This window comes from Sciurus carolinensis, chromosome 17 (assembly GCF_902686445.1).
Source record: "Sciurus carolinensis chromosome 17, mSciCar1.2, whole genome shotgun sequence".
In the NCBI taxonomy this organism is placed as follows: domain Eukaryota; kingdom Metazoa; phylum Chordata; class Mammalia; order Rodentia; family Sciuridae; genus Sciurus; species Sciurus carolinensis.
In genome coordinates this window covers 37,236,201-37,262,934 of record NC_062229.1, presented here as the reverse complement: position 1 = coordinate 37,262,934, position 26,734 = coordinate 37,236,201, and positions in this window count along the sequence as shown.

The following is a 26,734-nucleotide window of genomic DNA, read 5'->3' as shown; positions in this document are numbered from 1 at the left end:
GCTCATTTCTAGCCCAAGTGGCCTTCATTGAATTCTGCAGATGGTGCACAGAGGAGAGAATCTGGGTGAATTTTCAGCCTTTACAAAAATATTTCTCCAGATGGGAAGGCATGAGGCCTGTCATGCAGCCCTGTTTCAAGGTGTTGCTCTGCAATGCAGCAAATAACAAGGCACCTGGCAATTACTCAGCTAGGAATTGGGAGGAATGCCTGCCCCTAATTTATTCACAGTTTAATGGCACAAGAATCAAAGTAATATAAAAAGGTAAGCACTATGAGAGCTAGGACCATCCCTACCACTTGTGGGAACTATAGAACTTGCCTCTGCAGGTACCTAGAAGCAGCCTAAAATCATATGAGCTGGGAATTATAGGGTTCTAGTTATTCAGAGAATGATCTAGAAGAAGGGCAGGACTCTTCACCCCATAGGAGAAATGATGTCCACAAGGGAAGAAAGGTATTTTAGTCAGATTTTTTGCTTCTGTGACTGAAAGGATCTGACCAGCATAATTAGAGAGGAGAAAAAGTTTATTTGAGGGCTCACAGTTTCAGAGGTCTCAATCCACAGACAATAGGCTCCATTCCTCGGGGCTCAAGTTGAGGCAGAACATCATGGCAGAGAGAAGTAATGGAGGGAAGCAACTCATACATGATCAGGAAGCACAGAGAGAGACTTCACTCCCCAGATACAAAATATATACTCCATAGCCACACCCCCAATTAACCACTTCCTCCAGCCATATCCCACATGCCTCCAGTTACCATTCAGTTAATCCCATCAGGGACTAATTCCTTATTAGGTTAAGACTCTTACAACCCAATCATTTCTCCTTTGAACCTTCTTGCATTGTCTCACATGTGAGCTTTTGGGGGATGCCTCACATCCAAACCATAACAGAAGGTCTCTCCAAAGCATAGGACCTAGAGTAGGGGACCCCATCGCCTGTGAAGTATTGGTAATGGGAATAATGCTGGAAGCTAAGGGAATAATTAACTCACTCTTGGTCAGTGACAGACAGCTTTCTGGAGGAAATGAGCCTAAACTGAGTCCTGACATATACATAAAATTTAATTAGTCAGAAAACAGGGCCAGGGATTCATTCCAGAAAGAAGAACCTTACCCACAGAGCTGGTGTTATGTCATTCATGAGAGTATATGTCTTTGTGTTTCCCAAATCAGAGAGATACTACCTATCCTTCACCCTAAAATCTAAGAAATTTGGTTGCATTCACCTACAGCAGAGTGATTCTGAGTTCTCCTCCATCCAAATTCTGATTCTCTATTTGTCAGGCTGAACAGAGGTTTAACAGAAACCTTCCAACCTTGCTCCTAGCCCCTCCAAACTCTTTCCTCTGCTCCCTCCACCCCCTTCTGCAGTCACTGCTCTCCCAGAAGACTACTAGAGACAGACAGGACCTGGGAAAGGAATTAGTATCACGGTGTTAATTGGGGTAATGAGTTAGCAGATAATTCATTTGCATTTTTATGGGCCCTTTTAAAGTCTTAATTTAACCTGAAAGTGTGACTAAGAAGGGAATTTTCAGGACATAAGCAGGTCCCTTGGGAATCTCTGGAAGGTCTTTCAGGTTCCCTGAAAAGTCCTGTGCCTCATGCTCATGTTTGAATACCTCTATGGCAGAGGTCAGCCAGCTTTTTCTGTAAACTGCTAGAGAGCAAATATTTTGGGCCTTGTGGGTCATATGGTCTTGGTTACAAATATTCAACTCCGCTGTTACAACCAAAAGGTAGTCATAAACAAAATATAATTGGATGAGCAAAGGAGTGAAGGGGTTACTGTATTCCAATAAACTTCGCTTAGAAACATGGGTGGCAGTCCATACTGACTGACCCCTGCTCTAGATCTTTATATGTTCTCCTTTCCTTTTGCCACTTCTAGGAAATACAGCCACACTAATCAGGAGAAATTTTGCCATTATTCTCGAGATTCTTCAAAGGAGAATCATCATGAACTGCTATAATTGACTTCAATGAGTCCAAAGGAATTTGCAGTTAGAGGGAATCTTTCATGACATCTTGCATTCTTGTCTTGATTTCTTATGTTTGAAAAACAATCACACTTATTGCTTCACACTTAGTTGTCATTCCACCCTACCAATTAGGGAAGATAGCATAGCTTGGTAGTTAAAAAAAATCATAGGTTCCACAAGACACACTAGCAAGGATTGTGCTAAAGTAACAAATTAAAACCCCTTTTCAACATAAAAGAGGTTTACTTCTTCCTTATGTTAAACATCCAGCAGTCAGCAGGGTGATGTCTCTGCTCCACACAGTTATTCAGGGACCCAGGCTGATGGCAGCTCCATCATATGGAATAGCTCCAAGGACCACAGTAAGAGAAGAGGGAAAGTACAAACATAACACACACACTCTTCTACATTTCAGCCTAGCAATACACATTACCTCCTGCTTAGAGTACATCATCCCTAGGTAGTCACATGGCCAGAACTAACTGCAGAGAACTCTGGGAGATGAGAGACCAGATGGAATATTTAATAAGCACAACTGGTCTCACTGGTGAACTGCTGTATGACCTTGGATGATATTTCACATATTGAAATATTCTGTACTTCAATTTCCTCCACGGTAAAGCAAGAATAATAATAGCCTCTGACTCAAACATTGTGGTAATAAGAATTGATAATGTGCTTCTAAATCACAGTGTCAGGCACTTAGCAAGCATTCAGTAAAAGTCAGTCATTACTTTTATTATTACTAACTATATGATTGTGAGAAAAATGTTTTATCCCTCTGGGTCAATGTTCTCTCATTTTCAAATCAGGTATGTCAATAATACTATTTAGTAAGCTATTATATTAAATGGCACCATATATAAAAAGATCCTAGCATGATGCCTGACATACAATAAACATTTTATGAAAGTTATTTCCCCTTGGTGTATATAATCATGAATTGATAATTCATTTTAGTTCTGGTTTCAAAGAGCTTATTTGTGATTCTAATGGGCTGCAAGATTTTTTAATGTGCTGACCATGGAAACCCAGAGTACCTCAAAACATGAGATTTTAGAGATTCTCTCTTCTCCAGAGGCAGCTTAACATCAGAGATGCAGGATGGCACAGTGTGTTGTATTATTTTTTTGACAACTTGGTCACACTTGGAACCATATTTCCTATAATTCTTTTTCCTTTATAGTCTGAATTAGAATTACCAAAAGTGAAATCTTGTAAGATTTGGGATATGGACATGAAGCAGCAGTCTTTACAGTCTGAAGTTCAATGTTGGCAGGAGGTGTTGGGAAGAGGTGAGGCAGGAGGTGAGGGGCTGGAGAGTTCCAATGTGTCCTTTCCCTTCCCTCTGTACTCCTAGCTTTCCTTTCCCACCACCAGTCCTGATGAGCAATACTGAGCCCAGGCCCATCACTAATGTGAACTTGAAAAAAGTACTTGTCACAAAAAGCCATCAACTTACCCACACTTCTACATTAGCATCCTCTGCAGTTTCCCTCAAGCAGCCAGATATGTCTAGTATCTTCTAGGTTTCACTGAAAACTTGAACTCCTTTGCCCACACCAGGGCTGGATATTCATGGGTTGAAGCTTTCATCCCCAGGGTCTCAGAAACAGCTGTATTTGAAGTCAGGGCCCCTAAGGAGATGATAAGGCTAAAATGAGATCCTATGTGTGGGTCCTAAGACCCACTACAAGGACATATGGCAAGGGGTCCTGACATGAGGAGGAGATTAGAATACAGACAAGCCCAGAGGGAAAACAATGTGAAAACTCCAGAGGAAAACAGCTATTTCCAAGTCAAGGGTAGAAGTCTTAGGAGAAATCAGTCCTGCTGCCACCTTGGTCTTGGACTTGTATTCACCAAAATTGTGAGAAATGAAATTCTGTTGCTCGAGCCACCTACTCTGTGGTACTTTGTTATGACAGCCCCAGCAGATTAATACCTGACCTTTCTTGGGTCTTCCAACTTTTATTTGTGGATCTTTACTTCTCTAATTCTTCCTACAGCTGTGTAAGGTCTAATAGTTATGATAAATTCCTCATTGCACAACACTCTTGGTGGTTCTGCTTTCCTGATCAAACCCTGACTGATACATGCAGCAGTTTAAACTATAAACTGGAGATGACCTGTCCAAACAGAATTTCAATCTCTGACTTTACTCTTGGCCTGATCTTTGGACTGCTGCTACTTAATTCCTCTGTATATCAGTTGCCTCATCTGAAAAGTGGGATAATAAAGGTACCCTCTGTGCAGAGTTGCTAGAATTAAGGAAGTTACTACATGTAAGATGTTCAGTATCCCTAGCACACAGTCAACACTCACTACATGTAGATTAACAGTATGAGTATGAGTATGATGATTATTTGCTGTCTACCTACAAAATAAAACACTGACTCACAGGTTTCTTTCTCTGCCCTTGTTGGCTATTTTCTCTCCCAGACTATAAATATCAGAGTATAGGTATCATAATTTGTCTTTGATTTCTTCCATTTGACTCTTTTCTGATAATCTAGCAAGAGGACCATGACTGTCTCAAATGAGATTTTGGCCAAGTGAGAATTAGCTTTCCATTTAGTCCAAGGAGGGTTTGTAGTCTATGGGAGCCAGATTTCAAGATGGGTCCCCTCTATCTCACCCCATGGTCTTCACTCCCCTGTGTGCCCCCTACACACACTAGGAAGGGCTGACCTGCATAACCAATGGAGCAGGAAAACAATGCATGTGATGCTGTGGTTTGTCCTCTCTGAAACTCATGTTGAAATGTAATCCCCATTATGAGATATTAAGTAGTGAGACCAGTGGGACCTCTAAGAGATGATTAGGGCTCCATTTAATCTGATTAATGGATTAATGGATTAACAGTTAATGTGTCACCTGGAGAGTGGATCTGCTGTAACAGTCAGCTTGACTAGGTCTCCCCAGGCTTCCCAACTCTCTCTCCATGGAATGTCTTGTACCACCTTGAGACAACCAGCAAGAAAGCCATCACCATATGCAAACCCTCAAATTTACACCAGTACCACAAGCCAAAATAAAGTTCTTTTCTTTGTAACTGATTCATTTTTTTTATATCATGTTACTAGCAACAGAAATGGATGATAGACATGCTGTTACAGGGCAAAAGGGTTCATCTCAGAGCTAAGACAGCCTTTCTTATCAGTTCTTAATATTACACCGGAAAGATTTCAGTCATGTCACTCAGAGTAGCAAGTGTGAGTTTTTTAGAAGGTATAGGAAAATGGAAAAAGGGGAAGACTTTCAAGAGAAAGAGTAGGTCCTCTTAGAGAGAAGGAATGGGGCCAAGTCAGGGGTTTAAAGGATTTCTGGATCCCAGTGTTCTTTCTTCAACTTTTATACCCCATTAATCTGTTTATTATCCTTTGAATAACACATGGGAGGTCCTGGTCATAAGGAATGGTTGTGGTGGTTGTCATAGACTTTTGGTGATAATGGAGGATCTTGGTCACCTGGTAGGTAAGGTATGACATGATTTTGAAATGATGTTTTTTTTTAAACGGATATAATTAGTTATGGCGGGGGGAGATTTTGACATACCAGACTTCTTCGAGGTGCTTGCTTGTCCAATAAAGTATCCTGTGGTTTTCAGTTGCCCCATATCCGTTTTCCTGCTCACCTGTTTATGACTGACTGGTTAGCCAGCATGTCTCCCCAACCCCTCCTGGTCAAAGACTTGGATTCCTAAATTATTTTAGGATATTTAAGCATGGATTTGGTCTGGCTGCTTCCTGCCAAGAGGGAGCAAAGTTGAAGTCTTTAGTCTGTATCAGGTAGGGCATGAACATAAGAGTACTTAGCATCAGGGCAGTCCAGAGGTCCATGGTTGCAGTTGGCAGATTCCTGGATGAGGTTAGTTATGGCTGAGGTTAGTTGTGGCTGATGAGAATGGTCAAGTTCCATTCTCATAACGGTATGTCATTTGGTTATACTTTTCTGCTGGGTGTTTAAGATCAAATTGGTCAAAATTGACCTTGTTCTTATCTACCATTTAGGTCAGCTGAGATTCCTCAATGGGTCACTCTTGGGAACTTGTGAGGAGCCTCTTGACTCCTTTAGCTTTCTTCTACCAGTTGTGCCATCTGTCAGGATGGTTCAGGATCTTGCTGAATACGCATGACTTCCTTTGAGAGCATCAGGGTCATTTCCCTCTTTTTTGCAAGAGGGTCAATAACCTCTTCTTTGCAAGATGTCCACTGGTTGACTTCCTGTCCTCTAGGGAACACATGATCCTCCTGATTGGGAGGTCAGGTGAGTCACTAGAGTTGCAGGACTATTAGAGGGTTCCTGTTGTTCCCTGAGTCCTGGATGACCTTAGAGGGCAGGAAAAATATTGGCTGCTGTTTCCTTAGCCCTTTTACATCTTTAACTTTGGTTTCTAGTTCTGGCTTAAACATCCAACAGGCCAATTTCACCAGTCTTGAAATGGGAGTGATGTGCTTCAATTTTAATGTCTACAATGTCCACAGCATCACAAGCATTATTTTCCTAGTGCTCAACTGGTTATGCAGGTCAGCCCTACCTGATATGGGAGGGGAACCCACAGAGAAGCAAAGACCATGGAGTGAGATTCACGGGACACATCTTGAAGTCTGGCTCTCACAGGCCACAAACCCTCCTTGGACCAAACGGAATGCTAATTCTCACTTGGCCAAAATCTTATTTGAGACAGTCATGGGCCTCTTGCTAGGTGGGAATGGCCTGTTGGCAAATCTTAGGTAAAGTGTTTTATTTTTATGTGTCATTCTACAAAGTTCTCATATATCGTTTCCTGAGTCTATGTGAACATCAGGTAACATAATATATCACTACATTCAAAACATGAATCAAATGGAAAGCCTAAGAGAACTCTTAACTTCTTTTTTTGTGGAAAACGGAGAAAATGTTTCCATGTTCCATATTGCGAACCTTTAAGTAAATCAGGCTCTCCTTATTACCTTTCCAAAAATACATTTAAATTTCCATCCCAGTATAAAGAGTAACATAAAAATTTTATATGGAACTTATTGATGACAGGTTATTGTTATTCAGTTGTTATTAAATTTCAGTTGTTATTAAAGATATTTATAGATTCCCTACTAAATTTGGTATTTCTACTTAAATCTGAGAGAGGCTATTATTACAAACAATTTTAGCTTGAAGAACACCAACTTTGTAAAGTGTCCTCCTAAGCTTTACATTTTAAAAGATTTGTATATTTGAAAAACATGAATGCATCAAATATATAAAGAAGTCAGTAATATTTAACATCACAATTATACAGATGTCCTTAGACTAACTTAGTTTTAGCTTTCAAAGTGCAATTTAGAATCCATAGTCTAGGGGTTGGGGTTGTGCTCAGTGGTAGAACACTTGCCCAGCATATATGAGGCACTGGGTTTGATTCTCAGTACCACATATAAATAAATAAAATAAAGGTCCATTGACAACTAAAAAAATTTAAAAAAAAAAAGAATCTATAGTGTAGGATAACTACAATCATAGGTCTGCATGGGTTAGTAGCACTAATAAAAATCAAAGAAATTTCTTATAAGTTTAGGAAACAAGTTTTCATGATCAGAAATAAGCTTATTATTTGATGTCCAAGTGCATCTCATTTATGCAACATTAAAATATTTATTTAGTCAAAGCAAATCAGTTTTTTTTTTTAATGACATTGTGGCCATTTTGTATGTTACTATGCATAAAAAGAGAACACTTATACATTAACTTGCTTGTATTAAACCCACATAGCTTGTATTCTATAAACTTTTATGTAATACTTAGAAGAAGCTCAGACAAACATATATAGCCCTCAGATACATGCATATCTCTAGTCACATGTATTTAGGGTGTCAAATATATTGTAAAACCTAAAATAACAATTGTTTATTGAACCAGTTATGAAGCAATCATTTAGAAGACTTTAAAAGAGGTACCTAAACAAACCCTAATTCATTTAAGATTTAGTTACCCTAAATAATTAAAACCTAATAGACTCAAGGAATTGTACTGATAAATAAGAGCAAATAGGTATTTTAAGAAAATCTTGCTCTTTTAACACGCAGAGAATTAGATTTTGGTTTTATATCAGTATATTACATTTTGACCCTTGAAAAACCCTTGAAAACTCTTGAAATGAATATGATAATTTCAGTCAACGTAAACACATATATAATTTTTTTGAAATTTACCTTCCACAATATTTTGTAACTTATTTAGACTTTTCCATACAAAATACTTTCTTATCTAAAAATATTTCCTTTCCTTTTAATTTTTCTTATCAAAATACATTTCCATATCTATAACTTTCATATCTCCTTTTTTAGGTTCCAAAGTGTCCTGCCCCAGGTCCACTTCTTGACTTTTGACTGACAGTAAGACGACATCAGACTTTCAAGTCCTCATTGGCATAACAATTCTAAGTCACTTTTGTTCATGCTGACCAGTTCTAAATGCTTACAGTTTTTATGGTTAGGGGGAATTATCTTTATCTCCCCAAGTTCCAGGGTCTGTGAAAAGGGTCACAAAAGCCTCCCCCTTCAGAGTAAGTTGAGTTCCTTTTATCGACATTATTTGGGGCCTGCATTTCTCCTGCAGATAACCGGTAGTTGCTAAGGAATGTGATATATCCTGTCTACTGCAGGTAAATTGCTTCTTGGAAAAGAAAACACATGGGTGTCAGCACAGTGGACCCACTTTATAGAATTATCCCCTTAATCTTGTGTTCCCATCACTCACATTTGTCTGTCCCCTATCAAGATCAGGCAAAACTAGGCAACAAACACCAAATGTTATGGGACAAGGGTCTGTCATGAGGCTTAGGCAGTCACATTGGTCATTTCTCACCAGTTTGCCATAGCACCGTAAAGATTTCAGACATGTTGCTCAGGGTGGCAGGCATGAGTTTATTAGAGGGATAGAAAAAAGGAAAGAAAAGAGAAGGAACACTCTCAAGAGAGGGATTGGGTCCTCTCAGAGAATAAAAGGAATGGTCATTATGAAATTTAAAAGATTTCTGAGCTCTCGTGTTCTTGGTTCAATTCTCAAGCTCCCTTAATCTGTTCATTACCCTTAGAATAACCCTCAGCAAACTTAGTAAGGGTCCAGAGTGTCCTGGTCACAAGGAGGGGATGGAGCGGTTGTGACAGATTTGGGTGATAAGGGAGGATCCTGGCCACCTGGTTGGGTGTGACATGATCTTGAAACAATAGTTTATTCATAAGGAGAGGTAACTCATGGCTGGGGAGGTTTTGACATTCCAAGTCCCATCTTCCAGGGACTTCCCTTCATCGTTACCCTTCCCTGTCCTTCTTTTCCTGCTCTCCCATTCATGGATGAATAGCTACCTAGCAATGTGACTTCCAAGGGTATGGTATAAGAGAAATTGAGTTTTCTCCCTTGCTCTCTTAGATCCCTCATTTTAAGAGAAGCCACAGAGAATGTCAGGAGGATCCTCAAGAATTATGAGTTGGTCCACATGGTGAAGTGTCAAGGCTTCTTTCCAATAACATCCCTAACCTACCAGCGATGTGAGTGAGCCATCTTGAAAGGGAAATCTGCTAGCTCCAGTCAAGTTTTGAAAAGACTGCCTTGGTTTAGTATCTTATGAGAGACCCTGAGGGACACTGTCCTAAGTCACTTCCAATCCCCTAACCCATAGAAATTGTCTGAGATCATAAATATTTACTGTAATTTGTTACATAGATAAGCAATAAACCATCCGAAAAATTACTGGCCTCAGAGTATACCTTGTGTGATCAACAATGACTGTCATCATTTGTATTATATATCAAGTGCTAACTACCTATCATTTGTACTAAGCACTTTATGAGCATTATTTTATTCAATCCTTATAACCATCTTATTTGATGAATGATTGAATTTGTATTATTTTTAATCTCATTTTCAATTAAGGAAAAAGAGACCTAGAAAAGACGACTGACTTGTTCAAAATCACCAAGTTAGTTGGTGATATAGAGAGGATTCACTCCATATCTCCAAATTCTTATTTGGGGCTCTCTTCACTGATACCCTACCATGATTTATAAGATATTGGTTCCCTGAAGACAGAATGCAAAGCCTTGGGCTGCAGACACCCCTTCCCATGCACCTCCTGACCTGGATGATGCAGGCTCTTCAGCTTCCTGCAGCTTCCTACATGTAGCCTCCCTGGGAGATGCCAGGGTCCTAACCAGGTATGGTGCTGCTAATATGCCCCAAGGTAACTTCAAGTGAAGTCCTCATAATTTCTTCATCACTATACTGAGATTCCCACTACTGGCTGACTCATTCCTCTTCTTAGGGAGGAGGATGGAGCAAATGCATTAAGAACAATTGCATACATCATTCTAGAAACCTGTCCTGTGTTTCAGTGAAGGATATATTGAAGAAACTAATCAGTTCAGAATATTATATCTATTGTTATGAAAACCAGTAACTCTTTTTAGAGCATTGTACTTTGTCTTAGGGTCCTTCTGTGTATAAACACTTGTTCTAGCTTGGACTTCCTGCTGGTGTAGTTTTTGCTTGGTTATGGGGAAAGTATTTTGTTCTTATAATAAGCTACTTACTTTCTTTTAGTAAACTCCCTTAATCATAAAACATCTAATTGATCATGACATGTTATCACAGCAAATTGTCCTGAAATCTTTAGTACTCGGTGTTTGGGGACTAAGGGAAACTTTTAACTTCTGTCTCCTCAATATGCTAGGGAACCAACAAATCCTTATTGTCCTCTTTCTAATTATAAATCTAATGCCAAGTTGGTTGACACGCAACTATTCAGTATATACATAATATCTAAAATAGAAGTTCCCCCAATCTCATGCCCTAGAAATAATCACTGTTAACAAGTCAGAGCATATGTATTCAACTTTGTTTCCTCACACATTCTAAAATGTTTTATTTCATTTTATTCTTTAAAAAACCAAATTGGTGTCATATTATATATGCTCTGCTCCCATATGTTTTTTTTTTTTCTATTAGCAGTATTTCTTGGAAACATTTCATTTTAGAAAACTGTTTCTAGATTAGTATGTACACAGTTTCATTCTTTAGAACAGTTCCTGATATACCATAATTGTTCTTTATTTCTGTCCTAGAGGATATTTGAGTTTTTCTTCCTCTCTTTTATCAATGACAATCAATGCTGAAATGGCCATTCTGGTGCATATGCCTTCACAGTGGTTTTGCAGGATGAATTCCTATAAAGGGGAATTTGAAGACAGGATGTGAGCTATGCCAGTTTATACTCCCACCAACAATGCCAGAGGCAGCCTACTCTTCCACCCTCACCAACATCGGATATTATCTTTTCTTCCTTCATTTTCATGTTATGCCTACCTCTTATTATAATTAACATTGTATGAGAATAACAACAGATTTTTTTTTTCCTCCTTTGAAGATGAGTTGAAAAGGAAATTCCCTAAGTGGTAAATAGGAGATTAAGTTTGCTCTGGAATAATTAGCATTTATATAGCTCCTCATTCTCAGAGGTAATGCAGCTTTAACTAACTCACATGTATACACAAAGGACAATTTTACACTGGGGAGAATTTTGTAGGCCCTTCTGGGAACTTCTGTTTTGCTGTTCTTGGCCTGGTCTGGTGACCCAGAGCCAGGTGGCTTTAAGAATCACTGGAGAAGACAAAATTAAAATAAAAGAAAGAAAGAAAGAAAGAAGATGTCTACTCTTTTGCTACCATCTAGGGGTCTTGGGTTCATTGTCTCTGTTCAGGAAAGAATTAAAGAACAGGACACAAAGATAGCAAGCAAGCAAGCAACCGGACAGTAACAGACGTCTACAAAAAGAAGGGGCCCCAGAGCCGGGAGTCAGGTGGGGAAATTTGGTTTGTTCTTTTGATGGTTTGTGGAATTTCCTCCTTTTCTTTTCTCTTTCTGTCTCCATGCTCTCCTCAGTAGGGTTCATTGGTGCCCCCCATGTCCATGCATCTATTTTCATTTTTCTATGGGATCCCCTACTTAGGAACATAAGTACAGACATGTCTGTCTGATTGGGTCCCCCACTTGAGTCCACAAGCACTTTCATCAATCAAGAAGTGGACCTCATTGGAAGACCCTCTTCGTGCTTCTTTGGTCTGGACCTGCCCCTGCTTCCCCACTCGTCATCTGGCCCTGGCTGTCTACACCCTTCTACATCTCCCTCGCTTTTATTTTCCATTGTGACTCAGGGGAATCTGGGTGGGACACTGTTGTATCTCTTAAAGTTAAGGTATGGACAGCTGAGGTGGTTATACTCCTAAATTTGGCAAACTGATCTTTTCACTCCATGTAAAGCCACGTTCTCATTTTATGTAATGATTCCCTTTCATTCCCATTTGCAATTTCAACTTCCTTCCCTGTTATATGCTAACATTACAATGTACTGGATTCTATATTCTAGAATTTTAAATTATTTTGGAAACTATAAATTAAGGTGTATAAATTAAGTTGTATAGATTTTTCTTACTTTTTTCTTTCAGTGCTATAATATTCTTAAACTTTAGCCAGATTGCTTGTGTATGTATTCCACAGATTTGTTGCTTCTTTCTTCTGCTTAGTATATTCGAGTACTGCATTCCCAACACATTTTACCTATCCAGTCCCCCAGAGATGAACAACTAGGTTATGTCCAACAATACCTGCTACTACTACAAACAATACTTTTTTTTGAGACTTGAGGCAATACAATTCAAAAGTATCCTGATTTACAGTAATGTGCTCTTGAGTGAATACTATCTCTTTCCTATATAGTCTTGGTAAAGTCAGGTAACTTCCTGAAGCCCCAGTTTCCTCACCTGTAAAATCTGGGTTGATATCCATTTCCTAGGTTTGTCGTGTAGATATTTCCCCCATTCCTCTAATCGTATCTATTGAATATTGAAAATATGCCACTTTTGCAGATGGATCATTTTCTGCTAAAGGCAATTGAAATTCAACAGATGCAGAAAATAGCCTTCTCAGAGCCTCCCTTATCTGACTTGACAGCAGAAAACTGAGAACTGAGGACTGACAAATCCCCTCTTCAGAAGATGGAAGAGTTAGCACCAAGATGAGTGCACACAAAGACACTTGCCCAAAATAACCCTTGTCTTCCAATTTCCCCATAATTGCTTCCCCGCAATTCACTGCTTCTGGAAGCCTAACCACCCCTTGCCCTTTCCTTGGTCTAATCACCTCTCCACAGTTCATAACTCTTTGTTAAAATGGTACATAAGCTTCTTAGTCTTCTTGTTTGAGTTTTCATTTCTCTGTGGGGCTCCCATACATGTAAAACTAAATAAAATTTGTATGTTTTTTTATCCTAATCTGTTGTGTATCAGTTTAATTTACAGTCCTCAGACACTGAACCTAAGAGAATAGAAGAAAGGTTTTGGTTTTTTTTATTTGTTTTGCTTTTTTCTTCTCCCCTATAATACTTAAACCATAAATGAATGTCAGATACTGGTAGGATACAGGATGAATCAGGTTTAGATTTCCTCCTTTCAGGAAAGGATCTGTTGAATATAGGATACCTGGACTGAACCTTGAAAGATGATGTAGAATTTAGTAGATAGAAAATGAGGACCTGGATAAAGTACCATTCCACATGGAGAGCCCTGCTTAATTAAAGACACTGAGGTAAGAAACAGCAATAAATGAGCTAATAGTGTTTGGCATAACATAGAGGCTCAATAGATGTCCACCTCCTTCTTTTTCTGCCTTCTTCTCTGGCAGTATATCCAAATCATGCCATAAGTATTCTTTTTACAAGCATCCAGTTGCTATAAGTGGCAAGCGTGGTCTGCAGAACAGAAGACCTGCCATCACCTGGGAGCACATTAGGAACACAGCATCTGGGGCCACACTCCAGACCTCTGCACCAGAGCCTCATGGGCCATTAGATCATGTGATCCACACACACTGAGGTTTGAGAAGCATTGCTAGGATAAGGGATGGAATAATTTCACTAACAGATGGAAGGGTGCTTCCAGAAAACACAGATATTTGTAGTGATCCCCCTAAAACGAGGTGGTAACACAGCATTTGGATGGGGGCATTTTCAGGTAATCAGGGTATGATTGATTCCAGAGCTGATACTTGCTGAAGCTTTACCTCCATGTGTCCTTTATCCTTAGCAATGTCTCCTTCCACTCAGTAGCCCATTTTCTCCCTATTGGTCCTGTTCTTAACCAGACTTCTTCAGACAAAGGCCGGTTGCAATTTGAGAGGCATGCAGTTGATGTAAGTTACAAGAGGCTCAAATAACAAGCTCATGCCTCCCTTAAACAGGATTAGCCAGCTTCTGCCTGAAGCTAAGAACTGTTCAAAGGAAGTCCTTAGTAGGGACTGCCAGGCTTCTTTTCAACTTCTTCTAAACACCACAGCAGTTTGGCACTCCCAGAGATAAAAACCAATTTTCGGGAAGTAAATTGCTAGAACTGACAGTCAAAGAGGGCAGGAGCTCATCCCCTTCCTTTAACAGAAACCAGCCATCCCTTCCCACAAAGCTAAGTGACTGTGGGGAATCAGCTCACACACCGTCCTTAGTTTGCCAAATGCATGGGCCAGTTTTTCTCTCCCTTTACCATATTTCACGTTTTCTCCCACTCTCATTTATGTAATTTAAATAATGAGGTAAAAATTAAGTAGATAATGTCAGGGAGAAAGAACTTCTTTTTCCCTTGCCTATTTTAATTCTAAAATTGAAGGTCAGCAAGTTAAACTGACAAAAGTGAAATTAACCGGACAAAAGACAAATCCACACAGGTCATCAGGAGCTCACAGAAAATGTGACTAGAGAAGCAGTTTGGGGGCTATGTACTGTTTTAGAAGAAGAAAGGGAGAGAAAAGGCACTTACAGAAAAATGAGCTAGGTGCGGTGGTGCACTCCTGTGATCCCAGGGACTCGGGAGGTTGAGGCAGGAGGATAGATTCAAAGACAGTCTCAGCAACTTTGTAAGGTGCTAAGTAACTCAGTGAGACCCTGTCTTTAAATAAAATACAAACAAGGTCTGGGGATGTGGCCCAGTGGTTCAGCACCCCTGGGTTCAATCCCTGGTAAGAAAGAAAAGAAAAGAAAAGGAAAGAAAGGAAGGAAGGAAGGAAGGAAGAGAAAGAGAAAAAGAGAGGGAGGGAGGGAGGGAAGGAAGGATGGAAAATAAAAATGAATGACACTGGGGACAGGTAAGTTGCCCTGAGGATAACCTGAAGGGAGGTATGAAAGTTTGTGCCTGTAGAAAGCAAAGGGGAGGTATGAGAGCTTGGAGACAATGTTTATTTATTGAGCTGCTCATCCTGGTGCCCACTTCTTGCCTCTGATAATAGGAATCAGTCTCCCCAACTTCCAACCTCAACTCATACGGGGAAGCTCCCTGGAAGGAAGATTTGCAGTCGCTGGATTCTATTAGAAGGTTCTGCTTTTTCAGGCCGAGAAGAGCATGGCAACAGGCAAAGCCTCCTTCTGCACATGTGGACTCTCAAATGTCTTCAGCTTGAAATAATTTTTCTGACAATCAAAAAAATGAGGCACATAAAGGACATGTGATGTCCCTCTCCAACACGCACACACCACCGCGATTTCCACCAACTAGAAACAAGCGTCGTTTTGGTATGATTTGTTTCCCCATCTTTCTTTTCGTTCTTTTGGCACATGGTTGAGATCATACGACATATGCAGTTGGCTTCTGGCTTTTTCAGCTTAACATTTTCAAGTTAGCATTTGAGTGAGCGTTTTCAACTTAGCATTTCTTAAACTTTTGAAAATTTAATCTGAAAGTACGAAATTCTTCCAAACATAAGTGGAAGCTCAGCAAATAATGTAACAACCACCCAAGGACCGACTGCCAGTATTTAAGATGCATTAACAGGGTGTTATATTTACTTTGGATCACTCTGAAAAAAAAAAAAATCACAAATACAGGTCACACTAACGACTCCATCCCTGGCCACCCCATGGCTTCCCCACTCTATCACGGTGGTCCCTAATCAGGTGTCACCGGGATCCTGAAACTAATATGTTTCAATCCCAGGACTATTTTTAACTTTCATCAATAAAATACATCATTTCTTGTGGGGGATTAAATTTTACATAAACCGTATCACGTATATATCCTTTTGCAACTTGCGTTTTATCATTCAATATTAGGTCACCTTGGAAAGAACACTCTTTCTTCCAATTACTAACACAAGTAGAAAGCAGGCACCCTTGCTCTGTTGGAAGATGTGTTAGCATTGCCAAGGTCTCACATCTAGGGCTGATGGCAGATGAAGTTAGGTGGTACATCCCATCATGTGTTTATCTGAATTCATCAATTGACAGGGGACTCAGGAGCATTCTGAGAGAAAGGGGAGCAAGCATAAGAGCCTATTCCTAAGTTTCAAGTTGTATATGTAGGGAAGAAAAGGTAATAGCAGTTCCATACTCTGCAAGATTCATGACCGGGATCCCCCAAAACAAAAGACAGATAAACAAGAGACAAGCATAGCACATTTACTTAAGGTAAGTTTTACCTGACGTGGGGCCTTCGGAAAGGAAGGGCCAAAGGCTTAGGGAAAACTGTGCTTTCTTATTAGTAATACTGCAGTGTAATTGGAGGACAAAAGGGTTTGTTCTGTGATAAAAAACTGGAGGCAACTCAGCAAGCCCTGTCTGTTCGGATTATTCTTAGCCTTCAGGTTTAGGGTAGGACCCTCAGGAATGAGGGTCTTTGACCTACTACACTTTCAGGTGAAAGTAAGTCAAAGAATTCTTTTTTTTAACCTGCTTTAGGGAAAGAAGTCAGGAGAGGACCAGAGAGACCTTCCTGCTTCAGGAATCCCAATGTTCCTCAGTTTAAAGCACTCAGTATGCCCAGCTGCCATTTTTTGGCATATTGTATTCAGAGCTCCAACATGTTATGGACCATATTGGCTCTGGAAGAAAAAGGCAACAGAGAATTCTGAAGAGACTCACTATAAAAGTGACGTGGCTTCTGGGTGTGGTGGCACATGACTATAGTCCCAGCAACTCAGGAGGCCGAGGCAGAAAGATAGCAAGTTCGAGGCTCGCCTTAGCAACTTAGTGAGACCCTAAGAGACTTGAAAAAATGAAAAGTGCTGGAGATGTAGCCCAGTAAAGCACCCTTGGGTTCAATCCCCAGTACCAAAAAAAAAAAAAAAAAAAAAAAAAAGCAGAGTGATAAATCTAAATTGAGACTCAGATTCCAAAGCAAGGCCTACTTTTTGGTATAGACTAGAGAATAGCTGGTTATGGACAGTCCAGATGAGGAGTAAAGGCCCATACTTCATCTAATTTTAAAAGCCTGGCTTATGGGCACAACATGGGGAAGGTCTGTATGTAGATGAGTGGTAAGAACTAGTCCTGTGAGCACATGTCTCTATGGTAACTCTGTAAGGTAGTAACTGATATAAAGGTCTGGTCTCCTATGGTCACATACGAAAGCATCACACAGCAACAGATGGCATTTCAAAGAGCAGCCAAGAACAGGGCTAGAGGCAGATGTACTAGACTTTCTGCTCTTCCTTTCCAAGGTGGTAGGGCTGAATTTTGGCATCTTTGAACATACCTTGGGAATGAGATCAATGGAAGTGAACTGTGGTCTTTTCAGTGACAGGATCGTAATCAGATCTATACCAATAGATTTGAACATTTTTTTAAAATGGTATGAATCTACATCGTGTACAACCGTAGAAATGAAATGATCCACCCCATTTGTGTACAATGGATCAAAATGCAGTCTGTAAAAATAAATAATAAAAAAATGATGCATTCATAAATTTTCCAAAATTCACATGCAAAAATGATCATCGCAGCCCTATTCCAGTCACCCGCAAATGGAAACTACCCCATGTCCTTCAGTCATGGAATGGATAAATCAAAATTTACATGGTGAAATTCTCTAAACCAGTGGGAACAAGCCATCTACACCATCTACACCCACTACACAATAATGTGGATAAATCTCAAAATACAATGCTAGCAAAAGAAATCATATATAGACAGACACACACGGTGTAAGATTCCATGTAAATATTCAAAACCGGCAGAACTAAGTCATGCTGTTTGCAGCTAAACAAACTTGTCATGGAGTAATGAGTAGATGGGGACCAGGTAAGACTCCTGGGGTTAATGGCTTGGTTCTTCCCCAGGAACTGATTAAAAGGGTCCACTTAGTTTTTGAAAATCCATCAGGATTACCCTTAATAATCTGTCCAATTTTCTATGTGATATCTCAAGAAAATTTTTGAAAAAGTGATTTTATTTTGTATTTCCAGCTGGTGAAGTAAAATCTACACATGAATTATTATTAAAGCCTTAAGTCAGTCAATCACAGCCCACAGTCTCTGGTTGAAGGTTCAGGACCCACCCTCATTTTTCTACCTGATGTGGCTCATTCTTCTATGTTAAGCATCTTATCAGTGTTCTCTCAGGGAAATCGTGTGACTTTATTCCTTCGTCACACTCTGGACTTCAGCCTTCTCTGAGGTTTATGAGAAAATATTAGAAATCTGTTATCAGAAATGAGCAAGTATCTATGGAAAGGAAGGTGATCTCAATCCCAGAGACACGGCTGGGGGCAAATTGATAGATCTGACAGCAGATGATGCCCACCTTGCAAACCTCTCACAGAGGAGATGAGGCCCAGACTTTGGTATCGCCACATCTGTATTTAGCAGCCGGGGTCTGCCTCATGCAGGTCTCAGTAAGCATTTCACAAAGCCTCTTGTTACTGCTCGCCCAACAGAAGCATCAGACCCAGAATTCCCCTTTCAGCATTAAGGCCTTGCTTTCCATTGGACATTGAATGCTTCCGTTGCATGCCTTCATTTTTTCTTCTCTGTGTTATGTTTACCCTGATTCTTGCTTCTAATGTTGCTCGTTAGAGTTTTAGACATGCTCTTTGGATTGCATAATTCTGTTCCAAGCACCTGCCTCTGACCTGCCAACAGTTCCACATTCTCCCATGAAATTCCTGTTGGCTAAACATCTTTCTTGTCATTCACTCTCTAAAAGATGTCAACCCCAGTTGAAAGGATTCCTATGACTACATAGGGAAATATCTTATTCTCCAGTGCAACATGAGTCCAACTGCAATGCCCGGTGCCTTCTTCAGGTGGTCGGCAGACTTTGAAACTTGATAAATGTAAAATGTACTGAGATACAGAGATAATTACACATCACTAGAAAAATTAAACCCTAGTAATACACTTTGTTCTTCATATGGCATCCAAATTATTATACTCCCATAGAGTGCTGAACACACAGTGGGTGCTCAGTATAAGATGTAGAAGGAAATAGAAAGAAAAATTGGAAGGGGAATATGAGACCAAGCATCTAATTATAATCTAGAAGTCTCTTCACATTTTCAAAAATCAACTTATTTGGCACCATACTCTGAAATAATTATCGTATGGTTTAAAAAAAAAAAAAAAAAGTCCCTGGGGCTGGGGTTGTAGCTGAGTGGTAGAGTGCTTGCCTAGCATGTGCAAGGCATGGGGTTTGATCTTCAGCACCACATAAAAATAAATAATAAAATAAAGATATTGTGTCCATCTCCTCAATATATGAATTAAATCCCTGAATTCCATATCCTCTTCTTGCATATTTGCACACAAGAACACTAAAGGTGCTAGGAAGTCCTGCATGAGAGAAACATGTTTGATTTGGGTTTTCTCAGAGTTTTTTTTTTTATGGAATCCTTTTAGTATTCTCTATTCACTTCCAACAAGACCAGTGTTCTTCAAAGCATACTTCAGTAAGTATAGCTTTAACTCAACCAGATGTAATTCAGAGATCACCACTATGAATGGGTACTATACAAAGCGCTTCTGAAACCATAGTTATCAACTACATGAATGCCTCTGAAACTGTACAAAGGTCAAGTATTCAAATACTTGTTCATAATGGGTGGGGGGGTATTGCTCAGTGATAGAGTGCTTGTCTAGCACGCACAAGGCCCTGGGTTTGATCCCTAGCATCACAAAAGTAAATAAATAAATAGATTTTAAAAGCATATTTCCTCATATAAAGTCAAGAGCACATGATTTTATTATTTTACACATATTGTACATTCAAAACAAGCTCTGGATCTTTAGTGAGAGGATGCTGTTGAGCTCTGGTGGCCCACAGCTAAAGTAACGCTAGGCAGGATGACTGAGGTCATTGAGTGTGCAATCGTTCACTCTGGTGGTCATTATAAATGAACCACATGATTGAGGGACACATTTATTTGTGTGTCATCTGGTCTTGGCATTCAGTTCCGTTCCATGTCATTAATTTAACACAGTAAAACAAAGCATCGATTACCCTCTTCAAATTCAATTGGAGCCTGCCATGTTTAATGAGAGGGAAGCAAGAGATTATTGAAACTAGAGTTTGCAGATGTCAGTCAGACAATGACAAAAGCAATCTGAGCCTATCCTACAGAAAAAGAATGGTGAGTTGGCCTGTTGTGGCATCTCTTGTACCACTAAAAGAAGGCAGGAGAGTAACCTGATTTTTTTCCCTTTCTTTCTTTTTTTTCTTTTTTTTTTTTTTTTTTTTTTTTTTGTCACCAGATGGATACTCTGCCAGTTACTTCAGTGTAGGGATACACTGACACCTAGTGGACAACTACATGGTTGACAGTTTGGTCACGCAACACTCTTAAAATAAAGCTACCTGAAAATGGTATTTGAAAAAGCTCAATTAAAATAAAATTAAAAGTATAAATATAGATTTTATTTTTTTTCTTATGGTCAAAAACAGTTTTCTAAATTTATATCTGTCAATGTTATATTTTAAGGACTTTTCTCATTAAAAATATCATTCTACTCTTATGAAATGATAGTCCATAAGATGTTTACCAAAATTAACAACTTCATATGTAAAGAAGGGCAAATAAAACCCAAAGATGGTATGGGACACTTCCTTTTTTATATGTTTTTGGAAAAGAGATCGTTTACATAAGTATCAAATACACATCATTTAGGCATTTGAGAGTTTTGGGAAATTTGGTCCAAAATTGCAAAATGCTGCAAACAGTTGTCCTACATGTTGCTCTGATATGTATTTTCAAGTCAAAAAACGGTTTGTGTTTCCAGTTTCTCATGTGCCTCTGATCAAGAGTTAGTGATAGAGGTCTTATCTGATTTATTGAATGATATCTGGTAGGAAGAACGTACTGTTAGGACAACATCTATCTCTTCAACTCAAATTGAGAATGAATTGAGAAATAGACTAAAAGAGTAAACAAGATAAAGATTTAAAAATGCAAGTTTTATGATTGGTAAATAGACTGGAGAATGCTTTTCAACCTGTGGCCAACATAGATCTTTCTAATACTATCTCTTCTTTCTGAAATAAATTTATGCTGAAGTAATAAGAGTGCTTCTATCCTGTGCTTGTGTAGTTCTTACATTTTTTCCAGAATCGGACAGATAACTCACGATTTCCTATTTTTATCTTTTCCTCATACATGGCATTAAAATTTTATCCCAAATTTGGAAATAAGGTAAAGGGGAAGTGGGATATCTCTTCAATGCCTACTAGAATTTTGTTTAATATACCTATACAAGGGACTGTGTCATTTTCTAGAAGTAGGTACCCATGTTTGACTTAGTCCTTATTGTTTGAATAAAGCCTGTTTGATTTGCAGAGTCCTCCACTGATAAACTGAATACACAAATTAATATTTGTCAGATCAAATGTAAAAATAGAACTCTAACCCACAACCTGTATGAATCAGCTCAGGAAACCGACCTGTAATCTGCAGTAACCAGTCCTGGAAGCCTGCCTATCTTTGATTTCTAGCCAGCCTGACCTCTAGGAAGTCAAACCACTCTCTCTAATAAAAATCCAAGAAGTCAAATAACAGCCCAGGTAACATTTGACCCCAAATGGCCAGAACCCAATCAATAACTGACAGCTTCCCAAATGCTTATCCCTCCTTCTAACTTAGAACCAAACAGAGAAAGCCAAATACACAGAGCCTCACCAATCACACAGAATGCCTCACTGCTATTTAGCCCACCTACTGCATCTCGGTGCTGGCCACCTCCACCCAAAGAGTTCTCTGTGTCACTCACACTTTCATACTCTTCTGCCTGTCTTTGAGTGTTTTCCAAAATGCAAGAGATAGTAACTGACTCCCTTGCAAACTCTGAACAATAGTCTTTGCCACTTCTCATTTGGTTGGTTTTTATTTATTTCCACAGTTCAGTTCAAAGCTAATGTCTATTGCCCTAGAAGATTAACTGGTTTTGTATATAGCCTAGCAATCTTTTTTTAACATTCTTTTGCTAATGTCTACAAATAACCAGTTTTATTATCTTGTTTCTTCATTGATAAGTTGGCTAAATGGTTGACATGTATTCATTCTGTAACTCCATGAAATTTGTTTTTACCTTTTTGAAAATTACATATTGACAAGAGAAAAGAAAACAATACCTATAAACATCTAAGGAGAAATCCAAATTCATATTTTAGTAAAAGTTATTTTAGCAGAGAAAGTAGAACCCTTATTGGATATACAGGGTATTATCAATATATCTTAATAACGTAAAATAGCTATGTCTTAGTAATTTGTTGACGGATGACCAACTTCCTCAGATGATGGACTAATGGAGTTACATAGCTCTGAGAATTCCAACCTGAAACTTATATTAGTCAGTATTTAGCTGTATAAAAAAGTCCTGCTTTCAACACTTCTTTTTCTCACGTGCAAGGGAGCTGGGTGTCTCTGCTGTAGACAGATGTGAGTAGGGCTCAGGCATGTTCTGCTGCTGGACCTTCAGCTATCTGAGTCAAATTCTTCTCATGGTGATAACTAAAGAGCTAGAAAGCATGCTCAGCCATGCCAGCAGCCTCAGCTCAGGCCATGTGTATCAGCATGCCACTGGTCCAAGCAAGTCACTGTGCTGAGCTCCAAGTCAGAGAAGAGATATATACACATCCTACAGCAGAAAACAATGCTAGTCACGTATCAAAGAGTGGGTGTGCTCACCTCCAGCAGAGAAGAAGTAATCAAATCATTGACAGCAAAAGCAAAACTATGAAGGAAAAAAAGCACTACCAACCACATTTCAGAAGTACTGGCTTCCAGAAACAGAGCAGACTTGAAGAAGGCAAGAGGCCCTAAATGAGGGAATCACGGATCTCAAAGATCTTCAGTGCTATTTGGCAGGATGAAAATTACAAGTTCAGAAGCATTTCATCAGTAATATGAAAGAATCTTTAAGTTTTATGGAAGCCTCCATAGTGTGAACTTCAGGATGTGTGAGAATAATTCAACTTGTGGTTGTTCTCTAGTATCTAGGGTGATTGAGGCAGAAGCAAATAATGTCCTACAAGCCAGACCTGAGGCCATGGGATAAGAGGACAAGTATGTTCTGACCACACTAAATAAAATTTCTGAAAGTCTTATTTTGCGACCAAGTTTTGAACAATATTTGGCTTCCTTTTCTCTTTTATAAAACTAATCTAAAGCTAAAGTCTAACCTCATTGCTTTGCCTATATATACTCCATAAGTGTCAAGAATCATTGCCCATTAAAATACCAAGAGCTCATTGATTGTGACAGATGACTCATTAGACTTACATTTTTATGAATCAATTTTTGATAAAAGTTTCAAAATATTCTGTTAAAAAAATTAAGGGAGGCCATTGTTTTGGACTGAGCTTCTGTAGTAGGTCCCAGCAGACCAACCACACCAAAATGGAATCACCCTTGCTAAGTGCCACATAATCAAACTAAAACTCTAAGGATGCAGGTACAGCCCCAAACAGTTCAGTTTTTCCTGAAAACAGGAGATTCACAACAACCAATCAGAAAAAGCCCAGTTTATCTGAATCAGTATGATAAGGAAGTCCCTCTTGCTTCAACCCTTACAAGGAAAGTAACCTAAAATCCAATTTTAAAATTAATATTGTTTCTTTGTTACCAACTTACAAAAAACAACTGTTCCGTCATGCCCATGGGAACACTGCTTCTATTTCATGGAATGAACCCTTGCCCAATTACGGAACACAAACAAAAGCCAATCATATCTTTAAACCTAATTTGATGTGATTTTGGCTTTTCATCGCTCTTACATAACAGATAAGATCCATTTTTAATTATCAAATAAGCTATGACCCCCACTTCTTTCCAGGCAGCCTATCCAAATGTCATTGTCCAATTGCACAGGAAAATACCGAGAAACTTTAGAAGCATAACAGTAAAATACTTGAGTTTCCAGCTTAAGTTGTTTCACTAAACATTATATTTGTGAGATTTTTCCATTGATTCATACAACTTTAGTTCACTTATTTTCAGTGGAATATTGCATTCATTGTCTGGATATTCCATTTCTAAAATCTACACTTGTTATTAATAGTTATTTTTGGTTAATGCTTCAATTTGCCACCCCAACATATTCTTTGTTCTTGCCTTGTGGTTTATTCTTACATGTATTTCAATGTCACTAATACTTTCTCCCTACCAGACATGTGTCATGGTTGGAGGTTAGCCCTAAAATGTTACTATGGAGAGAAATGAACTTGCTACTATGATCTGTTGCCTTTTCCATTAATTAATCTCCCATTAATGATAGAGGAAAAAACTGTTCTAGTAATAGAAATATCCAAGATGCTGGGTCAGGCTTTGTGGCTCTTGACTAGCTTGCTCATGTATCTGCAGTCAGTTGATGGGAGGCTAACTGACAAAGGTGCCTCACATTTCCAAAGGTAGCAACTACTGCCTGGATAACTGAGTGACTGGGCCACATGCCTCTCATCCTCCAACAGGTTCCAAAGGCAGTGCACAAAGAAAGAATTTCCCAAGACCTTTAGAGTATGAATATAAGCTCCAAACAGGCACATCACTTTCTCCATGTTCTATTATCCAGAGCAAAACACACAGCCAGCCCATCTTCAAGGGCTGAATTCTAGCTATTAATTTCTATGGAACAAATCATTTTAAGACAGTAGTTTAAAACAATAATCATTGTTTTCTGCTCACAAATCTACCATTTGGTCAGGGTTTGATGCAGCCAATTCATTTCTGCTCTACTAGATGTCAGTTGAGCAATACCTCTCCATGTAAGATACTACAGGGGAGCAGAGTAGCTTCCTTAGGGTATAATGTCTGGGTCCTAAGAGCAACTATCCAAAGAGACAGGAAATGCTGGCTGCTAGTTTCTTGAGGCCTAGCCCAAACACTCTACAGCACCATGTCCACTGTACAGTTGACTCCCATTGTCCAGGGGGAGATGTTCCAAGATCCCAGTGAATGCTTGAAACCATGGATGGAACCAAACCCTATACATACTATGTTTGTCCTATACATACATACTTCTGATAAAGTTTAAGTCATAAATTAGGCACAGTAAGAAATTAACAGCAATGACTAATAATAATATATGGGTAGACAGGCTACTATATTTCTTTTAACAAGCAGTCAGCACCCAGACAAGGACAGAGAACATAGGCCCATTTCTCAGTGGAAGGAGTGTCAAAGAATTTGGGGCCTATACTTAAAATGGCCTTAGGCAATCCCTAGTCTCCACTCTTTATGGGAGGTTGATAATGTCACCTTGTGAACAGTGTGGATACTGGGAGGGATAAAGAGCTTCAGTTATCCTCACAATCACTCAATCATAATGTGAGCAGGAAGGAGGAGAGGTTTCTGATTCAATATTTCTCCTGCTCCTTTTTTTTTTTTTTTTTTGGCGGTACCGGGGATTGAACTCAGGGCCTTGTGCTTACGAGGTAAGCACTCTACCAGCTGAGCTATCTCCCCAGCCCCTCTCCTGCTCCTTTTTAACTAAGCTATTATATATTAGTCCCAACCTTATGTTAGCTATAGCTTTTAAAAAGGTAAATTTAGCAATACTACTCTTAATATTTAAATGGCTTAGAGGATTTTACATAGAAAGCCTTTATAAATTCCTCCATTTTATTTTGAAATAAGTGTTAGCACTTTAGTTCCCCTTGAAAGATGCGAAATCATGTTTTATTGATGGGATAACTATTATGAAACAACAGTGCACATAATCATCTTATTCCACTTGACGAGATGAACACAGCCATTTTTCACACAAAAAAAGACAGTGAAGTACTCAATTAGGATGGTGTGTGCGATGTAAAATCTCTCACTCATATGAACTGCAGAGTCATTGGTTAGACATGGGGTGGAAACTCCATAAACTGTGACCACCTTGAATTTGATTGACTCTATCCTCTGGGTCTTATGGATCACATTTAAACTGTCCTAGAGGCTAACCAAAAGAATTAGCCATCAACTTTCCCCAGGGTCATTCACACCTGTTCAAACAATGCTCCATGGGATGCCAGTTCCCCTTCAGGGAGGAAATTCTAAGCCACATGCATCAATCACATTCTCAAGTCCCTGTTTTCCTATTTCCTTTTCCTAAGCAGCAATCTAATTTCAGCAAATCAGGAAAAAAAAATCACTAAACATAAGACCAAGGAATGAAAAATTCTATGTTAAATATCTGTTCATCAAAAACACTAAAAGTACATAAAGATGAACATGAAAACAGGAGAAAGTATTTTAGCATACATACTACAAAGGACCAATATCTAGACTATAGAAACAATTTTTCAAATCAACTATAAAAATAAACTAAAAATTTTAGTAGGCAAAAGGCATGGTCTAATGTTCCACATAGAATTATAAATAGCAAATAAACACAAGAAAAGATGTTCAACTCCATTACCAATGCAGGGAAAATGAATTAAAATCATAGTAAGATGTCATTTTAAATAGACTACATTGGCAAAAATT